Source organism: Phasianus colchicus, chromosome 10 (assembly GCF_987193195.1).
Source record: "Phasianus colchicus chromosome 10, bPhaCol1.hap1.1, whole genome shotgun sequence".
NCBI classification, from domain to species: domain Eukaryota; kingdom Metazoa; phylum Chordata; class Aves; order Galliformes; family Phasianidae; genus Phasianus; species Phasianus colchicus.
The window spans coordinates 10,713,670-10,720,890 of NC_143445.1; positions in this window are offsets into that span (position 1 = coordinate 10,713,670).

Sequence of the window (7,221 nt, forward strand, 5' to 3'; positions counted from 1 at the left end):
AAGTTCTGCAACTCAAAGATGAACTGTGTAAATAGGTAAAACTTCTTCAACCCTAGAAGAGGCAAAAATACGTTAACAGAAAATCAACAAGTCTCAACCGTCCTTCATTATGCTCCTGCTTAAATTTCAGCACAACCCACCTCCAGTACAATTATACAGCCGGGCTGTGCTTCACTTAACACCATCTGGGAACCTGGTTCAAGCTAAAAGCAAGAGAGTGGTTAAACAGACATGCTGGCTGGCTGAAGGGCCTTGGTGGCTCCATTGCTTAGAATGCCAATGTCATGTAGCCAATATAGTTTGTGCACAAGCAATAAATCTATTTGTAAGATAATTCTGTTATCCATTATGAGATACAATTTGCATTTTCCTTTCAAAAAATGTATTAAACATTGTCTTTTTAAAGTGATTTAAGAGTTGTGTGCCTCTTCCGTGTGTAGCAATAAGAAACACTTCCCCATGCCAAGGGAAGGGATTTGCCAACTACCGCTGCAGAACGTTAGGCAGAAAATTGCTCTCATAAGTCACCCCTGGCACTGAAGTTTGAAGAAGAGGGATCTACATCAGAGGTAACACATAAACAAAAAAAGAGAGACATAATGAATCCTCAGAAGTTTCAGGGCTGAGCTGCTTCTGAACGAAGAATGCAATTAACTTGAAGTCTGATATTATTACTCTGCCTACAATTTCTGTCCTTCTTAAGAGGTATTGCCAGATGGAAAATGAGGGGAAAAAACAACACATGGTTTATGTAAAATAAGAGTTTCTTGAAAAACAGTTGAAAAAACATGAGCAGCACCAGCCCTAATGCCAGCGTAGGCTAATTGCTTTGTTGGAAGATTTTGTGCTCCTGTTCAGACAAGAGTCACCTAAACTAGAGCAAAAGTAGAAAATACTAACCAGTTTGTATAGAAATGTTTTTGTGCACGGCATGAAACTGTAAAAATTCATTAAAGCATCACCATATTTACCATTCAGCAACCTATTATTCCAAGTGAAAACTTTCAAATTCCACAACATATATCACCAAGTAAATCACAAATGTGAGACATGTCGATTTCAACCTGGCGTGTCTGTCATTGCTGCTGGCTTACTTCCCCGTTTTATATCTCACATGTGTTAAAACATAACAAATCCTCAAAGCTATGGAGAATGAAGGCACCTCCCTGGAATTCTAAGACAATCTGTGTGTGGAAATGAAATGCATGAAAACGGATAAACTCCACACCTAGCCAGTCCTCTCAAGATCTCCTCCAGGCTTTGTCCTTATCGTGCATTGGGTTACACAGGGTGTGGAGAAAAGGGGAAGCAGTGTGCTTAGTACAGGAGATAAAAATACTTAGCCATTGCCTTTTATATGTATAACAACAACAATTTCAAATTCATGGTAAGATGAAAATAGGATGACATAATAGGCACATGTGAAAGCAGATCATTCCTTGTTTACATGAGATTTTGCCCCTTTTGTTTTGACAGAGTAGCTCTATTACAAGCAATACAAAGGGAAAACAAGTGAAAGATGCATTCAAATTAAAATAATAAGAGGAACTGGAATCACATATAGGCCACAAATAAGTCATTATGGATAGCACATCTTAGATACAAAACCCCTGAAAGAAATTATTCTGCATCACGGCAGTTATTTCCTGGTTGCCTTCTTCACATGACAGATGCAATATAGGGAGCCAAACAACGGCAGGCTGCTATGTGAAATATCAGTGCAGTGCAGTGACATCTACCAATACAAGGTTAACGCTGATTTGAGATCCCTGAAATCTGTGCTGTTCCACTGTCCTCTTGTGCTCCAGTTTCCATCCCACACAGCTGCCCACGAGAAGCAAGGCCCCATCCTACCCTGGAAAAATCCTCTCACCATGACTAAGATCACACACTTTTATATCAGGAAGTTGCATTTCCCAGAGCATGTGTGCCTTCTGAAAGGTTTTAGAGGTGACCTGCAACTCTTCCCGCTGCCACGTCTCAGTCTCCCAGTGACAGGCTTGCAACACACAGGTGTAGTGATGGAACCCTGGAGAAACTTCCAGCCTGTTTGGAAAGCACTCCAAGGTCTCCACTTTTGGCCTCTTCAGACAAGGAAGGCCAGTCCAGTGCCACCCGCCATGCCCATGGGGACACCTGTGGCAGGGAGCCAGTCAAAGCCAAGAAGTGAGGGAAGGAAACTATTAAACCAAACCCAGCAGAATGGAGCACCGTCACCTGGCACCTCCTCCCACCGAGCCAGCTAAGTACACCAGGGACACCACAGTTTCATAGGCTTATTTCTAAGAGAGGTTGGTCAAATTCCTCAAGAGAAGAAATTAGAGACCCCCTCTGTGATACTTAGAAAATAATTTCTAACTTGCAGCGCCTCAAGTTTCACAGGTGCAGAGATGGGAGAGACTGCAGAAATTGCCTATGACTCCTGTGGAGGAATGCAATTAAAAGGCCTTCCCTCAACCCCACATTTCTGTTTTGATTTAGTACATCAGTCTTATCCCTCAAAAGAGTAATACAGACGCTCTAGGCTAGGGCTATGTGTGGGTAAAATTGAGGGTCACCTTCCTACCCCTGCTATTTGGGGATTGCTATGGATAAGGCTTACCCTGTTGTAATCCTAAAGACATGAAAAGGAAAAGCTCAGAACTCTCTGTCCTTGTGCCATGCAAGCAGCTTTGCTGCAAGTTACCAGAGGGGAGATTTGGTACTGGCTCTCCTCCTTTACAGCCCCTGCAGCAGTGCCAGGGTGTTCTGATCAAATTCAGACACAGCTTTACAATTTGATAGAGCCACATAAAGAAAATAGTACAAAAATGAATATTTAGGTTTATGTCTATTTTCAGTCATGTTTTATAATTAAAAAAAAAAAAAAGAAAAAAAGAAAATCAGATGTGGAACCTATAATGTGTGCTCTCTGTCTCAACATGGTGTAAGAAATAAGCTGACTTTAGAACACTGAAGAGACAGTATCCTTGAAACATTATTTTTCTGAAGAGATGCAAAAGCCAACCTTCTGGAAAGTGGTGGGGGTAAATGAAGCCTTACCATCTGTGATATTAGCCTTATAGCCCTGATACTCATTACGAACACATTTTCTTGAAATTTGCCATGGTCAGATTGGCAGATGGGAGAGAGTAGTAGTTTAGATTCTACATGTTGGTTTCATAGCTTGAGGGCACAAGATACAATTTCCAGGGCATTGTTGAAAATAAATACACTAGCATATCCCATTTTTTTCTTTTTTAATACAAGAATGTATGCAAAGCCATCAGATGGGATAACTATTTTTAGAAAGATGTCCTGATGGTATTTAGCAAATTGCTGGTTCCTCAAAGGCAGATACGCAAAGCAAAGAGCATTAAGGAGTTGGCAGCAAAGGTCTGTCGTAAACATTGCTTCCACATTCAACAGGGCTTTGACTGTATTTTTCAAACTGGCTGACATTTTTTTTGTTAGAACTTGTACAGATTCATAAATTTCACAGGTATTAAGCCACAGTGTAAGTGGTTAGACAAATGGGAAGTTTGGGGGAACTTTGTTTTAGAGTCATTTCAGAACATTTCAGAGACATTCATTAGCTCTTCTAATGCACTGAAGGCACATTTAATTACACACAATTTGAATTTAGGATAAATTGCTAGCCTGAGCATTTAAGGGCTGTGCTGATAGCAGTAAATTCATGGTAAGAACTCAAGAATCTGCTCCCTTTGCTACAGCTGTGGGACAACGCTTGCAAGGTCACCAATGTATCTGCAAAGGCATTCCCTTCAACCACAGAAGTGCTGCAAGCCACCAGCCTGAGGAGCAAGGTTATACTTCCTCCTTTCTTGTGGACACATTCACAGGTCAAATTCATAGAATCTGCGTGTTACCAGAAGCATCCTGTGTTGATATTTTGATGTGAACATGTGCTATCTCTGTTGTAGAGGAAGCGTTCCAAGCAATCTTGACTTTGTATTTGTATGTCGAACACTCCAAAGAGGCAACAATACAACTATGTCAACATGCTGAGACTTTGAAAGAAGGAAACAAAAGGAAGCTGTAACAAAATAGTGCAGTCACAAAGGCTATAGACCACCATCTCCATTAATGTTTCATACAGGCATTAAACACTACAGTTCTGGTAGAGCAGTGTCATTCTGAGATACTATTACCCTGATGCAATACCAGATGCAGTTTTGCATCAACTGAAATGCTTGTGAAAAGGGAAGAAGAAGAGATATATCTGATCAAAAATGTACAGAGGTAGATAAGTCAAAAAAGTGTGTCAAAGGTTCATCCTGCTCTTCGTTGGCAAAGAAATTTCCAACTAGGAACATTTCATTGATAGTTTAGCATCTGATTTCCATTCCTGTCTTCATCTGTGGTACTGGCAGCTTCAGTTTCTCTGTAAGACGCTAATGCATTAGAATGACAGGCAGAAGATACAGCACCAGCAACAGAAGAATGCAAAGGATGCCGAGAACTTTCAACAGTGATCACCCCTCAAACCATTATGACTGAGGAATGAAAACTAAGTCTTCTGCTGACAAACTAATTGTGTTGGCAGCTTCTGCATGCCAAAATCATCCACATTGCATTAGGCTATTTTCTCATTCCACAACAGCTACGCGCATTTTTTGTTAACATGTGCAACTTGTTTCTAGCTCATATTCCAACCAGATGTATTTCAAACTGGTTCAAATCCGTGTAAGTCAATAAAAAGCTGAGATGAAGATCAAAACAGTCATGCTCTGATTTCTTTGAGCAGTGGTGGACTGACACCCATGTATGATCATATGCACGAGTACATGAATTTTCTCATGTGGAAACAAGAACGGAGTCCAAAATTTAAGATACTACAAATTCAGATGACTGTTCATGTATGTACAACTCCCAGGAGGTGAAAGAGATGTAACAGCCAGCTTCATAGGACATCCCTGTTCTGCTGCAAGCATGTATCTCTGAACTGAACAAGACTTGTACATAGGAAAAGAAACAAAAATCTAGACTGGTGGGCATCTCTTTCAGGAGACAGCATTGCCTCTGGATTGATAAACAGGATATCTCTGGATCTGTGGGACTCTAGCAAAAAGCATGGGGTCAGGGAGCTAGAGCAGATTGTTTCCCTCAGATTCTTCCTGGCCTGTTATTGAAGCAAGCACAGCAGACCAGCTTATTTTCCTAAATGATTAACTTTGTGCCTTTTCTGCTCAGCACATCAGATAAAGAAGTTTATTCTGTTTGCATATTTATTTACATTCCTTTGCTGAAGATCTCACCAAACAAAGCCTATTTGATGATTTATTCTTTGCTAGAGGGGAAGCTTATTTACAATAATCATCTTATCATAAACTTCTTAAAAGGAGGATTCAGAACTGGAATTCATAACAACTGAGAAAGCTGACTTTTCCAGAGAGTCATTTTTGTTACCCATTTTGAACTGTAGAAGGAATGACGCCAACTAAGCCCAGATGGGGCTGGATGTGGCACAACCACTTTGAAGTTCTGTTTGTTTTCACTGGTTGACCCACTCTGCATCAGAAGGGATCACCTTCACCTAATTGGAGCTCTTCCAAATGATGAGGGGAAAGAACAGAGAGTATAAAGAATTCAGAAGCTCAGTCCCACAAAGGGTGCTCTGTAGCACAGAAATTGCACAAGAGGGGTCACTTCCAGCAAAAGCAGAAAGTGAAGAGTTAGGAATTACAAAGACAGCTCCTGAATGAGCCCCTCCAGTGACTGGTGTGTAAGGACAAGAAGGACCTTGAGAGGGCTGACAGTACTTGGCCCACCAATATCCAGCTATTTAGGCAGCAGCAGAATTCAGATTGCTCTAACTCTGGACTCGGGCCAGTCCCATTTCCCTGATAAGATGCTTAAGATGGACATAAAAGTGGCTCAGAGTCAGATCTGCTTCCTGCCATTCCTTTTGACCCTGCAGAGTCACATAGTGTTGGCAAATATGCAGCCAAAGTCAGAAAGGAGAACAAACTTTTAAAAAGGAGAAAAGAGCAGTTCAAAGCCCAGGTCTTTGAGCTCCATATCTCTCCCTTGGCATGAGCTAAGTGCTTTGCCCTTCTATCACCACTTACCTACTTGTACAGAGCACTTCACAGGAGTAATAGGCTCCAAGAGATAAAACCTATTTTAAACAAACAATTCGCCACGCAATTTTGTTGCAAAAGAGAAAGTCTCTGAACACCATAGACCCATCCATCTCTTTCACAGTAGCCAAAAGCACAAAAGCCAAAAGCAGAGAGGGCTTGGGCACACACTGGACTGCCCTAAGGCTCCTATTTCTTAGGAACATATATGAACTCATTAGATCTCAGTAATACATTCTTTAACTTTACATAGCTGGGAAAAGCTTGAGAGACCAAACTTTCCTTCTTTGGCCTCCTTTTAAAGACCAGGACCAAGAAAGCACAGACAAACAGCAGACCTCAGCCCAACCACCATGGGTGGCATGCGAAGTTTGGAGACATGGCAGCAGTGAAAGGAAAAGAGATTCCCAAAGCAGGTGAAGCTCTCATAGCAAGTGGGCTGGAGGCAGCCAAAGGGAGGCTGCACTGGATCTGCTTGGCTGCAAGGAAGGGGCACATGTCTTCCCACTGTGACATGCAGAAACTTTGCAACAGCAGGCAATGTGAGAAAGGAATCAGAGAAATTTGAGGCAGAGAAGGATAGGCATGTGAAGGGGCAAAGCTTCCTGTACTCATAACTTCTGCAACCCAAGTGAGGAGGAGCTGTTTAATTCCTCTTAGCCTTCCACACAAAGAATAATATTCAGTGGTGTTGCATTTATTTCTCATGAGGTGTCCATTGCTATCAAAAGAGAAACCATATATTTTCAGGACTGTCTTATCTGCTCAGACATTTCTCAGCTGGAGGAAAGCCAAGAAATGATGCTGAGATAGGATGAAAACATCAATGCTGCAAATTGAAGTTTCACCTCATGAGACTTTGCTCTTTCCAGTTCTCATTTTCTGCACAGCAGCGCACTTATCAGCTACACTTGCGGTAGAGGGAAATACAGTGAGGTCAGACTGGTGGCGCTGGTGCAGGGTTTTATCACAGTGGTCCTACTCACAGAGTGCCTCAGGCCTCCTCCAGGTGTCTGGGAAATCATCAGTGCCCCCACAGCTCCTTGCTGCGTGCCACTTGGTCTCTTCACTGACAGGAGCAGCACGAGCTGAGAACAAATGCAGCCGATGAAGGCTTGCAACAGGTGCTCACACCCTG